The sequence below is a fragment of the Apium graveolens genome, chromosome 4 (genome assembly GCF_009905375.1).
Source record: "Apium graveolens cultivar Ventura chromosome 4, ASM990537v1, whole genome shotgun sequence".
Taxonomy (NCBI): domain Eukaryota; kingdom Viridiplantae; phylum Streptophyta; class Magnoliopsida; order Apiales; family Apiaceae; genus Apium; species Apium graveolens.
This window is the reverse complement of record NC_133650.1, coordinates 272,636,958-272,654,051: the sequence shown is the minus strand read 5'-3', so window position 1 is coordinate 272,654,051 and position 17,094 is coordinate 272,636,958. Positions and strand designations below refer to the sequence as shown.

At 35.1% G+C, this 17,094-nt stretch overlaps 1 long non-coding RNA gene across 1 annotated transcript; it reads left to right on the top strand.

Moving 5' to 3' along the window:
• The first annotated feature begins 14,312 nt into the window (after window positions 1-14,312).
• On the top strand, window positions 14,313-15,918 carry LOC141721003 (uncharacterized). The gene is made up of 2 exons (XR_012574627.1): window positions 14,313-15,193; window positions 15,737-15,918. It is a non-coding gene; the product is annotated as an uncharacterized LOC141721003 (long non-coding RNA).
• Window positions 15,919-17,094: the final 1,176 nt, after the last annotated feature.

Below are 17,094 nucleotides of genomic sequence, written 5' to 3'. Positions count from 1 at the left end.
TGTCTGTTAAGCATAGCATCAATTGAATAAAGGTGGAATTGGCACAAGAGACTCTCTCATTTAAATTTCAACAACATAAATGAGCTAGTAAAGAAAGATCTTGTGAGAGGACTGCCAAAATCAATATTTGCTCATGATAGTCTTTGTGACTCATGTCAAAAGGCAAAACAAAGAAAATCTTCATTCAAGAGCAAAACTGAATCCTCAATTCTTGAGCCTTATCACTTACTGCATGTTGATCTATTTGGTCCGGTCAATATCATGTCTATTGCTAAGAAGAAATATGCTATGGTTATAGTGGATGAGTTCACAAGATACACTTGGGTGTATTTCTTGCACAAGAAGAATGAAATTGCATCTACTCTAACTAATCATGTCAGACAGCTGGATAAGTTAGTCAAAGATTCTGTTAAAATAATAAGAAGTGATAATGGAACTGAATTCAAGAATTCAATCATGGAAGAGTTCTGCAAAGAGCAAGGAATAAAGCAGGAATTTTCTGTACCTGTAACTCCACAGCAGAATGGAGTTGTGAGAAGAAAGAACATGACTCTTATTGAAGCTGCACGAACTATGTTTGATGAAGCAAAGCTACCAACTTATTTTTGGGCTGAAGTTGTGCAGACTGCTTGTTTTACACAGAATGCTACACTAATAAACAAGCATGGAAAAACACCATATGAGATGGTGAAGAAAAAGAAGCCAAATCTGAAATACTTTCATGTATTTGGATGCAAGTGTTTTGTTCTTAAGACTCATCCTGAACAGCTGTCAAAATTTGATCTAAAAGCTAATGAAGGAATTTTTGTTGGATATCCACTTTCCATAAAAGCCTTCAGAGTCTACAATTTAAGAATAAGGGTTGTCATGAAATTTATCAATGTATCTTTTGATGATAAAAATATTACTAGACTTGAAGATTTCAATGATCATGATCAGCTGAGATTTGAAAACGAAGATGTAAATTTTGATTCTGTAAATTATGATGACCTAAATCTTGATCCCGTAAGTTCTAACGGGTTAAATTCTGATGTCATTGAAACTGTGGTAACTTCTCCAAAGGAAAATGCTCATGTTCAGGGGGGCAAGCTGATGATCATACCACATCTCAAGACTCTCAAGAAGCATCAAACCAGTCACTGGCTCTTCAAGTTCTGGTTCATCAGGTTCTGATGAGCCAAATTCTGACAATTCTGGAAACTCTAATTCTTCAATTCCTGAAGGATCCAACTCAAATTCTGGAATCTCAGAGAGCATAACTTCAAAGGGAGCATCAGAAAATGCTGATGGTGATAACATGGATCATGGGGGAGGATCCAGTTCTAGAGATCAACTTCCATCTACAAGGAAGTGGACTAAATTACACACACCTGACTTAATAATTGGAGATCCTGAAGCAGGTGTTAGAACTAGAACAACAATAACAAATGAATGTCTCTATCATTCCTTTCTATCTCAGACTGAACCAAAGAAAGTGGAAGAAGCTCTTTAAGATGCTGATTGGGTGCAAGCAATACAGGAAGAGTTAAAAGAATTTGAAAGAAATAAAGTCTGGACCCTAGTACCAAGACCAAAGGACAGATCAATTATTGGTACAAAATGGGTGTTCGGAAATAAAACTGACAGTGATGGCATAATTACAAGAAATAAAGCAAGGTTGGTTGCTAAAGGTTACTCTCAATATGAGGGTATTGACTATGATGAAACATTTTCTCCAGTTGCTAGATTGGAAGCCATAAGAATCTTTTTGGCTTATGCTGCTCACAAGAAGTTTAAAGTCTTTCAAATGGATGTAAAAAGTGTTTTTCTCAATGGAGAATTGGAAGAAGAGGCATATATTGAACAACCTCCAGGCTTTATAGATCCAAAATTTCTAAATCATGTCTACAGGCTTTACAAAGCACTTTATGGCCTTAAACAAGCTCCTAGAGCATGGTATGAGACTCTGGCTCAATTCCTTCTGGAAAGTGGATTTCAAAGAGGCACAATTGACAAGACTTTATTCTACCTCAACCATGGAAAGGGCTTACTTTTGGTACAGATATATGTTGATGATATCATCTTTCGCTCTACAAATACAAAACTTTGTGAAAGATTTTCCAAGTTAATGCAATCAAGATATCAAATGAGTATGATGGGAAAGTTGAGTTATTTTCTGGGACTTCAAGTCAAACAAACTGAAGATGGTACTTTTATCAGTCAATCCAATTACACCAGAAATCTACTCAAGAAATTTGGAATGCAAGACAGTTCTACTGCATCAACTCCCATGGCCACTGCCACCAAGTTAGATATCGAATACTGGAGCATCAGTATATATTACTAACTACAGAGGTATGATTGGCTCTTTACTCTATTTAACTGCAAGTAGACCATATATCATGTATGCTACCTGTCTTTATGCAAGATTTCAGGTTGATCCAAGAGAACCTCATCTAATAGCTGTGAAAAGAATTTTCAAGTACCTCAAGGGTACAGCTGATCTAGGATTATGGTATCCTAGGGAATTAGATTTTAAGCTAATAGGTTACTCAGATGCAGATTTTGCAGGATGCAAAATAGACAGGAAAAGCACTAGTGGAAGCTGCCAATTTCTTGGAGGCAGATTGGTTTCTTGGTTTAGCAAGAAACAGAAATCAATTTCCACATCAACTGCAGAAGCAGAATATATTATTGTAGGAAGCTGTTGTGAACAGATTCTGTGGATGAAGAATCAGTTACTGGACTATGGGTTAGAATTTTCTAAAATACCCATTTGCTGTGATAATCAAAATGCTATTGCTATGACAGGAAATCCAGTTCAACACTCAATGACAAAGCACATCAGCATTAGGTACCATTTCATAAGGGAACATGTGATGGAAGGTACAATGGAATTGCATTTTGTTCCAACAGATCAACAACAAGCAGATATATTTACAATACCACTATATGAAGCTACTTTTACAAGACTGGTAAATGAACTTGGAATGGTTTTAGGTTCTTTCTCAAAATCTGTTTAGTTTTTGTTCTCATACATCAGACTTTATGATCAGTGTTTACAGATTTTCCTATCTCAATGTAATCTGTGCTTAATATGTACCATATTAAACACTACTTCTTATCTTATGTGATTCTATAAACTCTGAAAGTGTTTTGAATGTTCTGTGACTATTCAATCCAATGAGGATTATCTTGTTAGATGCTGACTTAGTAGTCTTTAACAAACTATGTATCCCATGTTTGAATTATTTATTTATGTGAAAATCAATAACACAAGCAAATTATGATTTTGATCTTAGTCAAATTTACTTCTTGTATCTTATTACTAAGTCACAAACTAGATTATTGCTTCTTATCTGTCAAATTCTGATGTCAATAAATCTTAAGGATGAACTACATACTTGATAAGCGTCACTTATCTGAAAAAAATAAAAGAAAAGAAAAAAATTGAAATCAGGTACTCCTTTGAGATCTAGAGTAATTTATGTGAAAGGGAAGATCCAAGTACATTGTTGGTATTAAGTTATATGCATTAGAAAAGCAAATTAATTTTTCTTGGTGACTTTTCACATTCTCTGATTACTGGAGAAATATTCTGATAACAACATTAATTCTGATGGAAGTTGTAACTCATTTACACTGAGAAGCCCTTGTCAGAAGAATTTCAAAAGATGCATAAAATAAGCACAAACAGTTGAGGTGGATTCTTGCATAACTTTATTCTACAGTAGACTTCACAATTCAAGACAGATTTTAAGCATTTTTCTTAGTTATGCCTTATTTCTAAGATATACTGAAGTTTATAAGACTTTAATCTTTATTTGATCATTTGAACATACACACACTATCACTCCATATGAATGATGAAAATTATAGTGGTGATTAAGTTATTTCTGATAAACAGTTAAGTATTATTTGCATAAATTCTGAGGACAAGTTCTGATTATGTTCTGATGATTAAACTCTGAAGAAACCAGTCAGTATTTGTGTAAAGAAACACAGAAACAGTCATTCACTTTTTGAGTACAGAAGCCATGTTCTGATGACCATTAAATTCTGATAATAGTCAAGTTCTGATATAAATCCTGATGCTTCTGTGGCATTATTTATTTACTTGAATTATTTTTGGTATTTACTATAACGGTTATATTTTTCAGAAAAATATTTAGGTGAGATAAAAACAGTCATAATCATTTGTTAGTGGGTTGCGTGTTGGTTTTGGTATGTGCAGGTGTACAATAATTACTGTATGTTTACCGTGCCCACTATTTATGTTTTAACTGATTACACGCTACCAAGTGTAAAGCTGCCAGTTCTAATTCACAAAAAGAGACGTTTCCATGTGCAGAGTATAAATATTATAGATAAAAGATTATACAATCTTTTACCCACTTTTTTACTCTATTCTCTCTCTCTCTCTCTCTCTCTCTCTCTCTCTCTCTTATTTTCTTACTCTCTTATTTTCTAACGTTCTCTTACAGGCATTTTATCAAACACTTTCAAACACAAAATTTTCACTTGATTTTTCAACATAAATGGCACCAAAGGATGTTATTTTTAATGGAGCTAAGTTTGTCCCAAACAATTACTCTGCTATCTTGAACAAGGATGAAGCTCCTTCAGAACTTCACTTTGTTCAGGATTTCTTGGCTCACAGTGAGATTGGGTATGCTCTAACCCAACCTCAAGCAATCTCTGGTAAACAAGTGCTGGAGTTCTGGAAGACTGGAATCTATGATGATGGAGGTAAAACTGGATCTCCAAGCATCATCTTCTCATCATGAGAAGATGAGAATATGGTAACTCTTACTACAGTGAGGCAGGCTCTTCATCTGCCTGAAAACTGCACTTACAACTCAACACCTGGAGAATCTGTTCTTCAGAACATGATGGCAAGCTTGGGATATGAGAAAAGCTTGTCCAAGCTAGGACAGTTAAAGAGGCCTTACATCAGGAGGGAATGGAGCTTCTTCTTTGATTGCATCACAAAGACTTTTGCTAACAAATGCTCCAATTTCGATGCCATTCCAATCACGAGTCAACAAATAGGGTATGTACTTCTTAATCAGACTCATTTTGATTATGCATCTGCTGTGTTAGGCTATATTGGTGACAGAATGAAGGAAGATGCAAATGTAGTATATTTTACTAGGTTCTGTCAATTAATTTATAGTTATTGTTGTCCTGATAAGCCACAAGTGTTCAATGACCTAATGGAACCTTTTAAGTTACATAAAAGGGCATTTACTGACTTGTTATCTGCTGATAACAAGAAAGAAGTACTAAGACCTCTCCAAATATCCCAATCTGTCAAACAGTTCTTAGTCAACCCTATCTCAGGCACTTACACAGCCATATTCCCTGCTGTAGCACCATCACAACCATCCACTGCTCCACAACCACAGTCTACCTCACAACCACCAAAATCAGCACCTGTTGTCAGCACTTCACAGTCCAGACCCAAATCCAAATCCAAACCAACCTTTGGTACTTCTCAAAAGGTGCCAGTTGTAAAATCTGACACATCCTCCAGACCCAAAACCTCAAGAGCTAAATCTGTTCCTCAATCTCCACCAAGGAGAAAGAGAAGGTTGATTCTGAGAGATGAATCAGATGAGGAAGAACAGGTCCAGGTTCCTGCATCAGAACCTGTGACAGAAGAAGCTAAAGATTCAACTCTTCAGAAGGAGAAAGCAGCTGAAGCTTCTGGCATTCAGAAAAAAAAAAGGTCTTCACATTCTAATATAGATCATGTCACCCCTCCATCTAGAAAATCAAAATTGAGGAAGGTGAGAGCAGGTGTGCATATTGTACAAACTCAATTTGAGGATGCTGAGGAAGGGGATCAGGAATCTCTGATCTCATCAGAACCTATTGTGATTGAAGCCCTTCCAGCAACTGAAGAAGTTCTGATTCAGGAATCTGATATTCCTGAAGTTCACAGATCAGAACCTGTACAAGAATCTGTGATTTCTCCACCTCACTCTCCAATCAAAGCTACAGATGATTTTGAAGAACAAGAGACAAGTCCTGAAATAGATATTCATAATTTGAATATACCTACTGTTCTATATCTGGAAGCTCCAACTACAAAACAGCCAACTCCTGTTACTTCTCCAATTTTACAGGCTGAGATACCAACAACACCAATTCTTGATCTTGGAACTGAAGATCAGAATTTAGACAAAGCTGCAACTGCTTCAGAGTCTCCTACAGCCACACACACCTTGGTGTTATCTGAAGATGAGGAGATTCTAGCAAGTTCTGGAGAGTCAGCTCCAGTAAACACTCCAATGCCTACAGGAAAGGAGGCATTATTCCAGTTTGAGGAAGAGGCTGCTCCAGTTTCATGGGAGGAAACCTTTAGAGGGGCTGAGTGGATGCATAAATGGAATCATAATGATTTTATTCCTAGCCCACATGTTCTGACTGAACATGTTTCAAAAGCTGATGAGTTGCTGACAAGTTCTGACTTCAAGCATCAACTAAAGGTCACTGCTCTCAGTACAAGAACTCTACAAGGTCAACACTCCAAGACTCATGCAAAGGTTGATAAACTTCAGGAAACAGCTGATAAGCTAGCTATGATGCAAGATCTAGACAAGAAGAGGTTTATCAGACTAATTAAAGAAAAAGTGGATGCTATTGAGCTTGTTCAGGCCAAGCAGCAGGCCCAACTTGATGAGGTATTACAAAATCAAGCTGCTCAATAGACTCAGTTAAATGCGATCCAATCTTCAGTGGAACTCTTTCTTTCTCTACTCCTGACAGATGATGCCAAAAAGGGGGAGAAGGTAGTTAAGTCAAAATGCTCACCAAGCCAAACAATGAAGAAAAAGGATGATCATGGAGATGACCAGGGAAACTCTGAAAAGAGTAGAGGTCAAAGTCAAGGGAAGCAGCTGAGCAGAATTTCCACTCAACAGACAAGTTCTCATAAGAGAATGTCTGGTAGAAAGAACTCTGATAGATCTGCTATACAAGGGAGGAATAAGGAAGGAAAGAAGCCAACATATCAGGATGTTCCTTTGTTGATCACAAATGCTGATACTTCAAATACTGATGATCAAGTTCTGACAACTACTTCTGATGTGATAGTCCAAGCTGGAAGCCAAGAGTCACAGAAGTTTTTGCAGATTTTGAAATTCAAAGGAAAGAAAGCAACATTCTTCTACAAAGATCCCAAAATTCAATTTGTTGATGAAGAGTTGGCCAATAGACTATTCCTTAAGGATAATCCAGGAGTGGATTTAGAGGAATTAAGAGAAGAAGAAGCTAAATTTGCTGCTGGGAAGAGCAAACCCAAGTCAAAAGCTTCTTATGCTAAAAAGCCACCAAGGCCAAAATAAAAGGGGATTGTGATAAGAGAAAGATCTGCCACAGAGATTCCTAGATCAAGGACTAGATCTCAAACTACTATTGATCCCAAAGACAAGGGAAAAGGAAAAGTTGGGGAGACAGTCAAGAAACGGGAGATGAAGATTCCTCAAATTCTGATGGATCCTTTGTGCAAGATGGTTCAAGTCTTTGATGATGCTGCTGCTGAAGATGAAACGGTTAAAACTCTGAAGAGAAAGAGGATGAAAGTTGTTCAGAGTGAAGAAATTCAGAACTTAATAAATCTTGAAGATATTTCAGAACAGCAAGCTATAGATGAAACTGCAAATCCTGACCAATTCATCAAGATATCAACCTCTGACACTGCTCAATTTGACATAGACAGTTTAACATTAGAAGATAAGAAGAAGCTGCTATGGAACAAGTCTATTCCAGTTCAGCCTAAGACAATTCAGATGTTGAATCAACTTACAGCATTTGGGGTAAAAGCCAAGCAAGCTAGAGACACTTCTGGATTAGGTTCTGACAGAGAGAAATTCCAGACTGGGATATAAGTTGATATTAGAGATCCATTCACATTGACTGACAAGCCATATGAAGAGATCACATAGAAGCACCTTGACAAAGTGCTTTCTGCTCAAGTAGTGATAGATACTCATGATGATTATAAAGAAAAAGAGAAATTGATCTTATTTCTGATTGATGGCAGAACTTATAGATTATCTGACTTTGATGTGCTGAAGAAATCTGTCAAAGAGCTCCAATATATTCATGATCTACTAGAGGTAAATTCTGATGTTACCAAGAAATGGTCAGAATATATTCTGAAGGCAATAAGAGATTTACTCAAAATTTCTGGTGCAAGAATGACAAAGTATACTCCAATGATGACTAACGATGATGGAAGAGAAATTCCTATGAGGAAGAATTATCCTAAGGTAGAAGTAATTCTGAAAGGAAGATCCTTATGCTATAATGAAGATTCTACACATCCAAGGGTAATCAGACTGGGAGATGGACTTGAAAGAAATCCAATTTCTGCACTCAGAGCTGCCATATATAAGATTGGTGATACTGAAGATGAAGAACTGTAGCAAGTCAAAGCTCAGTTACTTGAAGTTAAAAGAAATGCAGAGACCAAGCTGGTATCAGACTTTATAAGGAATCATTATGGATTCAGGCTGATTCAGTGAATTTGGTAAAAGCTGCATGGACTGTAAGTTGTATTTAGTTATACACATAAACTCTCATTGCATTTGTACTTAAATGTTTTTGACATCATCAAATCTATAAACTTGTATATTTTTATAATTTACAAGTTGGGGGAGATTGTTAGATATATTTGTGATGTCATGTCTAATCTGATTTGTTTAGTTTCAGAACTTACTATCAGAACTTAACTGGAAATCAGAACTTACTGAAGACAGGAAGTTATCAGAACTTAAGCCATCAGGACTTACATCAGAACTTAAGTGCGGATACACTTCAGGGATGAAAAACGGCTAATTTACAGGAGAGGATCTGGATTAAACAAAAGAAGATATTATTGGAGAGTTGTATAGCTAAATGACTACAGTAGATAATCTCTGATTGATGTATTTTAGGAAACAGAACATATCATATCAATTAGGAGATATCTTGTAACTGTGTAGTATATAAACACATATTAGGGTTTACACTATATGTGTTATCATTCATGAGAATATTATTTATTGTAACCCTAGCAGCTCTTAGTGATATCATACATCACTGAGAGAGTAGATTAAACCTACTGTAACAGAGTTTGATATATTGAATAAACTTGTTTTCTGTTACATCCTTGTGTTTATAATCGAATTGATTGTAGATACTATATTCAACCCCCTTCTATAGTATCATTGAGGCCTAACATGGAGCAAAGCATCAAGAATCTCAAACAGTCCTTTGTGGCTCTACATAAAGTTTTCCAGAATCATATCACCAGTAACAATGACACAAGGGTCAAACTGGACCAACTTCATCAAGCTAGATATGAACCATCTACTCTTTTGATGGAAGGAATCAAGAAATCAGTTCAAGCCATATTTGGTACTTCTATCTCTTCAGGATCTCAACAACCAATGTCAACATCAACAAACTTGCAAATCTAAGTTCTTCAATCTCAAGTCTCCACTTTAAAGTCATCAAATGATTTATTAACAACTCAAGTCTCTCAACTCACAGCTATGGTACAAAGTCAACAGGCTGACATCAAGACTCTGGTGGACTCCCATAAGCATCTTTAAATGTAATATTCAGTCTCTTTGGGAGCTATCATGGGTAATCTAAACATTCCATTGCCTGCACTTCCAGAAGCTGTTAGGCCTGAAATCCCTACACCTCTCATCTTGCTCGGTAACAAGCCTAAGGGGGAGATAGAGGCTAGGTTATTAAAATCATCTGTCCAAGCTCAAAAAGACAAATCCAAGGAAACTGAACAATATGTTGATGTTAGGATGGATAGGTTACTAAAAGCAGCTGAGGGACCTAGTCTATGTAGGGCTCTCAAGGCTTCTCTAAATAACAACTTTTTCACATACAAAAGGCCTTAGACAAGACTGTAAATTTCTTAAGGGTGATCATGGTAACTGTGAATGGCTTTCAAGAGCGAAGAATTGTTGTCAACATAAATAACTGTAGTGTGGATAGGTTATGCAGGTTTCCGTTAATTATCTCATAAAAGAAGAGTATCTGAATTGGACATTTTGATCAACAATCAACAGAGTGATTCATAAAGATACTCTCTTGCTCAATAAATTGAAGAAGGCTAAGTAGTTGCTTTTCCAGAAGCATATCTACAACCAAGCAAGGGAGTGGCATACATCTGTCCAACCACCAAACATTGCAAATATTTTCAAATTCCAAAGCAATGTGTCATGGCAAACAAGAAGCTGATAATGACTCTAGAAACAGAATTGAAAACAAAGTAGTACAAGACTGTTGAAGATGAAGACATGATCAAGATACTGGGGAGATATTTGAAAAATATTGAAACCAAATTGCCCAAAACACAAATCAATACTAAGGATGACTTGGATGATGATGAGCAAAAGAAAGATGATCAAAAACCTTCTGGCTCAAATCCAAGTCAATCTACTAAGGCAACTGATAACAAAGTAGAAGACAAGAAAAGGGATGATAAGAAGATGGGAGATGAGAGGAGAAAGACGAAGAGGGAAGATGGTGAAGGAACAAAGAAAAATCTCCAAAAAACTCAAATATCACAAACTCAAACCACTAAGCTGCAAGCTCAAATACTCAACTACCCTTAACCTCTAAGCCTAAACTTTTGTACAAACCAACTGCAAACACCTTACTTAAAATACCAATCAATTCTGACCAAACCACCCTAAAGAAAATCTCAAATCTACCTTCATTTAAGCCACCAATAAAAACTCATTTTAAAATTGTTGGGAGAAAACCAAAGAAGCTGCAAGCTGAAGAAGGGGCTATCTGGAATTGCTTTAATCAGACTGATTCTCTACCTTTAAATTGGTGCATCACAAATGATGACTACTTTCAATAATTAGCTAAAGAAATAGTCAAAGCTTGGGTTGTATTATTGAGAGAAATCATAATCTACTATCAAGATGGCTCCTTCACTCTACTTGGTAGAGATTTAATGGACACATTTTCAACCACAGAAGTTAAGAGGGTGATTAGCCAAATGAAGGATAAGGACACAAGTACAAGGGAATGGAGGGCTGTGATGTGTGTATGGCTGAAAGTAAGAGATAAAAGAAGAGCAAAAACAAAGGCTGAAAAGGAAGAAAGGGATAGGAAGTATGCAGAAAAAATTGCCATGTTTGAACAAAGATCAAATGAGCTTAAGGAAAAGGGGATGAGCAGAATTTCTAAAGATGTACACTTTCTGAACATAAAGGTTGGCAGATTTTCAAGATTCGGAGTTGGTTACTTGAATGGTTATTCATTGGATGATTAACTCAAGCTTGTGGAAGCTCTAAGAGGGATTGAAATCATAGAGGAACTTCAAGTAATTGTAAATCTTAAGGATCTCATTAGAAAGAAGTCAGGCTGTGAGAATTTCATGTGATGAATGTACTTATTAAACTCATGTAATCACTTAGTGTATAAAAGTTGTATCTGTGTTCTGTCAATTTTATGTAATCTTTTATTGTTTCATTGTAATTTGGAGTTAGTCTTGTTATCAAACATGAATTTGTGACAAGCAATCTTCTCACAAATTGGGGATATTGTTGTGCAAGACTTGCCTGTACTATAACAAGACTAAATCACATTGACAATCCTAAGATTTAGTTGTATGATAGTCTAAATTTATATTTTGTATTGTATTACTTGATTCTGTAAAAATTTTAAAGATCAGACTGGAGTATTTTTCTGTGAACAGTCTCAAGTCTAAGAATAAACTCTGGAAGAATATCAACAAGAACATGCCTCGGATAAAAGGTGAAGAAACTTGGAGTTGAATAAATCTGTTTTAGGAAAAATATTTTAAGTCAAGATATCTACAAGTCACAAATCAAGTCATATAGGAAGTCATTCGAAAACTTTAGAATGATTTATCGAGAAGTCCAAAACGGCTTTTTAGAGAAGTCTCAGAGATATCGACAAGTCAAATGAAGATATCGACAAGCCATTTCTGCATATAGAGAATTCAGAGATATCGGCAAGTCAATTTCTCATTAGAGATCTCAGAGATATCGACAAGTTAAAATGTATATAGAGATCTTATAGATATCGACAAGTCATTTCTACATGCAGAGTTTTGGAGATCTCTACAAGACAAGGACACTTATAGAGAACTAAGAGATCTCGATAAGCCATTATACTTATCGAGATGTCAGTTCTCTATACAACAAACTGGAGATCTCGATATGAACCTCAAGTACAGAATGCAGACAAGTTAAAAATTCAAGATTATCAATCAACAAACGATCTAATCACTTAGATTGAAAAGTCTACAAAAGCAGTTTGAAGAGTGCAAGATCAAGGGTTAGGATTAACTGATAAAGGAAGATAACAGACCTACAAGATTGGCAAGGATTCACTAAGCCAGAAATAGAAAGCTTTAGAGATAACTTAAAGTAGGGTTTAGTACATCTTACTGCATGCTGTGTAAACCTGTGTTTACTAATCTATAAAGTAAACACTCGCCCTTTATTTTAAAGTGTAACAAACAGATCTAAATTTTCGAGTACTCTCTCAAGATAGAAGCTGAGATCTTTACTTATAAAGAACCATGGATTTGTAGCAAGATATAACTTGATTTTAAAACAAAATTAAGTGAGTTTTGAGATATTGTGTTTGTTGTTATTTCTGCTAACATAGTATAACTGCATCTCTTATCTGCTTTATTCATACATCCATAAAAGTTTGAAAAAGGCTAAAAATATCTAAAACACATTCAACCCCCCCCCCCTCTGTGTTGTATTCAATATCTAACATGTGCGATTCTATATTTGGAAAAAAAAGAACGAAGAGGGAAAAGAACAAATGTTTATATGTCCCTGCCGCAATTGTAATAATTTTAAAAAGTACCGTAATGTTGATACAGTGCGAAATCATCTTTATCGTCGTGGGTTCAAAGAGGGTTACGTGAAGTGGATTTGACATGGCGAAGAAGACACTCTACTAGGATTCGGGTACAAAACATGGAAGGGAGGAAATAGTATGGTGAATAATGACGAAGAAGATGTGGAGAATGACAGGATACATGAGATGATACAAGATATGGAAGATCATTTCATGCACCAACCAGACATTCTTAATAATTTGATTGACAATTCCAAGAAACTTCTGTATCATGGGTTTAAGGATCAATTTACTAGGTTGTCAACAACCTTAAAGTTGTGTAAGCTAAAAGTAATGCAATTGGAGTGATAAGAGTTTTACAGAGATACTTCAATTTTTAGGAGAAATACTTCCTACGAGTAATGCACTCCGTACTTCTACCTACGAGGCAAAGAATGTATTGTGTCCCATGGACATAAATGTAAAAAAGATACATGCTTGTTCAAATGACTGTGTGTTATTCCGAAATGAGCATGAAGATTTAGACATATGCCCCAAGTGCGGTGCATCTCGATACAAGTGCCAGGGTAATATTCATATCAATGCCAATATTATTACAACTCATCATTACTTTATACCCTGTGATACAAGAGCCGTTATATCAATTACAGTGATATTTGAGCCAAACACGATTACGAAAATCTCAAGAGCTTATTTAGTACTCCCTCTGTCCCATTGATTTCTATACATTACTTTTTGGCACGCTTTTCAATACTCATTTAAAACATAACTTCATAATATTTTTTTCAAAATTTTTTCTTTCTGAATAAAAGTTCTGTGTTTAAACTTTTATTCAAAAAAATAAAAATTAAACATTATGAAACTATACGTTATAGCAGTCTCGAAATGCGTGCAAACAGTGGATGTATATAAATCAACGGGACGGAGGCAATATTACTTATTTAGCCACGCTGAAATACCATAACAAGATTCTACAATGAATTCTGCACTAGATTGTATGTTACACTTAATTTTCAGTTTTAGATGAGATCCTACATTATATTCGATATGTTAAACCTAATCGATGGTAAATATTGTGATTCTAATCTTAACACATGGTTTTCTTATAAAATATAAAGTATTTTAATGATACTCTTTATTTTTCTTTATATAAGGTGTTTTTTGTGGAGTGCAACTCTTTTGTTATTAGTCAAACCTGAAACCTATATAATAACCAGATACATGGATAATATAGTTATTGATAATATAATTATTAAAGTTTGAAGTTATTTAAAAGATATTTTATTTTGGAACATATCAATCCTCTTCTGGCATTTACATGCAGATGTGGTTGCGGGTTGTGCAGCTGCTCCGGATTTGTATTTAATACATATTGTGGTGTATGTAGATCGGCATTTCCCTCTGCTGTATGGCATTCATCTCCAGCACTCGTATATTTTTTCATTTACTTCTTCTATTTTCTCTCCCACTCTACTGAAAGCAAATTTCGAAATTGTTGCTAGTATATCTCAAACCGGTGGAGAATAGTAAATGCAAAAACCTAACTAATAACCTCAATAATTTCAAAATCTTCAATTTAGAAAGTGACTTAAAACCCCCACACTGTTTTTCCCATGGATCGATTGCTAAAATTTAAATAATTGCGCATCATTCTTATCTCTCGAGCTTTCGAGTTCTTGTTACGAAAAATAGACTAAACATAGAATTACAATACAGACATCCTGCACGCACCTGTCATCTTAACCTGGTCTTAAAGGCTTGTAATAATCTCTACTACATATTAGTTGTATCTATAAATACCAAGCTATGCAGCACTTTCATTGCTCAGCGGTCACCAAAAGGGGCTCGCTCACGTTAACTCTGTTTTGGCAATCTTTTACATAATCAAAAGTTGGTTGACAAGATCTCAGTTCACGTTAAATTTATCAGAATACTAACATATCGTGCTGTGTGCGTGCGCGCATTAGAAATTCGAGGTCACGTACATGAAGAAATTTTTTTCTGAACTAAAATTATGTTATGGTGCTGGTGGTACTGCAGAGGAGGCCACTGTAACGTTGCCGCAACCAGAGAAGGTGGTGCCTCTCTCTATATATTACACATCTGGCAACAAGAACACTATTGACTATGCAAGCACGGGAAAGATTGGCCGGCGTTTGAAGAAGTTGCACTCAGCTGCAAACTGGAAACCAGTCCTTTCGGATATTTTGGAGAATAATGTAATAGTCTCCGATGTAACGAAAACTCCTAAACCGACGACAGTGGTGAGATCTGAGGTTAAATCGACGGGGAAGCGTAAATCAGCAAGCTCGTCAGCTTCTTTTTATACTGAAAAGTACAGGTGAGTTTCTTATTTTAATTCCATGAACTGTAGCATGTTTTGTTAATCACTTTAGCAAGAAGAGAAAAACTAGCTTATACTTCAAAGTTATATAATCAGTCGCACTAAATTCTTAAGGTGTCGGCTAACTAGCATGATTTTATACTCTTGACTGTTAGAATATTTTAGACTTTCTCGACTTTCTCTTAAATCGTGAAGTTCTATTATATTTCTTTTTGAAAGGAAGTTCTACTATTATTTTAAAAAGAGTACTAAGATTTTAGTGTTAATTAACTTAAAAAATAATATGATTAATATTGTACTGCACTAGTTCTAATTAGCTTAAATACCTAGAAAAACTAATTACTGTCTTTTGAATCATGGATTTTAACTCAAATAACGGAAATGGTAAAAAAAATCAATCAATTTTTTTTAGTATCTCATTTTTGTCTTCTTTAATCAGGTTAAATTCAACATAAACTATTGTTTCCTATATATATAGGATATAGTTAATGTTCAACATATATGTACTAATAAGACATATTTGGAATTCTGGAGTTTCAGGAAATCAATGGATCCAACTTCGCTTCCAACATTCTCCCCCACCCCGTATGTATTTTGAGATTGGGTTAGTACAAAATGTTTGCATATTGAAACTGTGTGAATGGGCTGTAAGTTGTAAACACTAATCCACATGGATTCTCCGTATGTACTACTCTATATATATTATTGTTTGATTCTGGCTTTCCAAGTGATTGGTTTATGGTTTATGGTTCGTTGTAAACCATGACGCACCTGTAATGCACGGTTATGTTCATACGACTCTAAAATGATTGATCATTTTAATTACGAGTTCGTTTACAATTTCGTATTCTCGCATGCAATTGTTTTTCTTTCTTTTTACCTGAGCAAAAAGTTTATATTAAAGTGAAAGAAAACAACAACCAACCATACCAGAAAGAGTGAAACGGGTTCGACTCTTTTAATTAAAAATACCAACTCAAGCATCAAGTTAAACGCTCGGCTCAAACAAATTACATGGAACGAAAAAATAAAAATAGTGCATCAACAAATAAGAGGAGATTTGCTTAAAGAGAAGGAAGTTACAATTTATAAGGTAAATTATCTTCATTTCATTTTAATCCCAATTTTTTAGTAAAAATTTTGAAGTAAAAATTTGTTAAATTTGCATTCATTATCATTTTTTTCCCTCTTTTTAAAAACTCCGTGTAACACAATTATGGGTACAAGTGAAACTATTTTAATTACTATTCACTTGTTTTCCTTCATTTTTAAAATTCGGGAGTAACCAGTAGCAATAACCTTGATTTGCTTCAATATTAGTATAAATATTAATTACTTAATATATTATTTTCCCTTTTTACGTTTGGTTTTGCGGTGATTCTGATTGTGCAAGTTATTAAAAAGATTTTTCGAAATTTGCCGTTAAATGGAAATAATTGGAGCACAAGTTAGAATATTGTGATATGTCATCACGAGTCAGCAGGATCGTGGTGAATCGAGCGAAAATGTTTTTAAAGGGAAAAATGTGCAAGCATTTGGTCACAAAGATTGTTGTAAATCAATTAGGTGATTTTTGTAATTAATGCTAATGTGTAGGTTTTTAGTATAAATATACCCCTGGCCTCATTGTATAGACATATAACATCTCATCTCACACATCTCTTATTTCTCTCTTGTATCTATTTCATTTTTCTCCCTTGTATCAAGATTTTATTATTAATAAAAGTCTCAAGTTCATCTCGATTCTAGGTATGAGTTCTTTATTTTCTTATACCATGATGGTCTCGATGATGTTCAACTAATCCCTTTCTAAGGGGCGGATGTAGTTGGCTAAAGAGACCCGATATCATGGTGTATGTGCTTTAATTGTTACATGTCTATTTTATTGATTATCTCCA